A 2006-nucleotide genomic window follows, 5' to 3' on the forward strand; every position below is an offset into this window, starting at 1 on the left:
GTTCTCTTGGTATCTCTAATTTTCTTGAAGAGAGCTCTAGTCTTTCCCACTCTGTTGTTTTCCTCTATTTCTTTACACTGATCACTGAGGAAGACTTTCTTATCTCTCCTTGCTATTCTTTGGAACTCTGCATGCCATAAGGTAAAGGGAAGCTCAGTGATAAAGGTGTGTTGAAAGGATTCACAAATGACTGGTGTGAAAAGGCTCCCATGTCACAGTTGGGGCAGGTGAGCCTCAAGAAACAATGGCTAGTATTTGTTGTTGTTCAGTCACTCAATAGTGTCTGACTCTTTGTTATCCCAGGGACTTTACAGCATGCCAGTCTTCCCTCTACTTCGTTATTTCCTGAATTTTGGTCACATTCATGTCCATTGAGTTGATGATGTTAACTAACTGTCTCATCCTCTGCTGCCTCTTCTCCTTTTGCCTTCAAGCTTTCCCATCATCAGGGTTTTTTCCCCTAATGCATCAGCTCTTCACATTATGTGGCCAAATTATTGGAGCATCAGATTCAGCACCGGTCCTTCTAATGAATATTCAGGGTGGATATCCTTTATGATTGACTGGCTTGATCTCCTTGCAGTCCAAGGAACTCTCAAGAGTCTTCTCCAGCACCACAATTCAAAAGCGTCAATTCTTTGGTGTAAAACCTTCTTTGTGGTCCAACTCTTTTATCTGTACATGACTACTGGAAAAACCAAAGCTTTGACTATGTGGACCTTAGTTGGCAAAGTGATATCTCTGTTTTTTGTAACATGCTGTACAAGTCTGTCATAGCTTTCCTTCAAAGCAGCAAGTGCCTTTTAATTTCATGGCTGCAGTCACAGTATGCAGTGATTTTGGAGCACATACAGAAAAATATCTCACTGTTTCCACTTCTATTTCCCGTTCTATTTGCCATCTCATACCCATAAGATGGCAGAGTAGAAGAATGCACATTTATCTTCTCTGTCAAGAACACCAATATTTCAATGAGCTGCTGAAAAAGCATAGACAGAATATTGGATTCCACCAAAAAAAGATATCTCATGTCCAAGCACAAAGGAGATCCTGAAACAAGATGGCATGAGCAGGGCAACTGCACTTAAAATAAACCTCATCCCCTCCAGAGACACTTGGAGCATGCAAAGGAAACCTGTGTGCACCAGGACCTAGGGCAGGGAGCAGTGACCTGCACAGCTGACTGAGCCAGACCTGCCTTTGAGTATTTGAGTGTCTCCTGTGGAGGTAGTGGGGGTAAGTAGTGGCCTGTCATGGTGACAAGGACTTTGGCAGCAGTAGTCCTCGGAGTTGCAGTTTGTAGCATAAGTCCTCTTGGAGGAGGTCACTATTAGCCCCACTACAGAGCCTCAGATAGGCAGATGACACCACCCTTACGGCAGAAGTTGAAGAGGAACTAAAGAGCCTCTTGAAGAAAGTGAAAGAGGAGAGTGAAAAAGTTGGCTTAAAGCTCAAAATTCAGAAAACAAAATCATGGCATCTGGTCCCATCACTTCATGGCACATAGATGGAGAAATAATAGAAACAGTGAGAGAATTTATTTTCTTGGGCTCCATAATCACTGCAGATGGTGATTTCAACCATGAAATTAAAACACTTGCTCCTCGTAAGAAATCCTGTGACCAACCTAGACAGCATATTAAAAAGCAGAGACATTACTTTGCTGACAAAGGTGCATCTAGTCAAAGCTGTGATTTTTCCAGTAGTCATATAAGGATGTCAAGATAAGATAAGATCAGTTGCTCAGTCGGGTCTGACTCTTTGCGACCCCATGATTCACAGCACACCAGGCCTCCCTGTTCAGCACCAACTTCTGGAGTTCTCTGGGACTCACGTCCATCGAGTCAGTGATGCCATTCAGCCATCTCATCCTCTGTCGTCCCCTTCTCCTCCCGCCCCCAATCCTGAGCATGACCTTGCCCATCAGAGCAAGACACAGTTTTCACCACGATCAGTACCTCACACCAGGAAGCTTCCACAAGCCTTTATCCTCATCCATCAGAGGG

The sequence above is a fragment of the Bison bison genome, unplaced genomic scaffold, assembly GCF_000754665.1.
Source record: "Bison bison bison isolate TAMUID 2011002044 unplaced genomic scaffold, Bison_UMD1.0 scf7180017864240, whole genome shotgun sequence".
NCBI classification, from domain to species: Eukaryota; Metazoa; Chordata; class Mammalia; order Artiodactyla; family Bovidae; genus Bison; species Bison bison.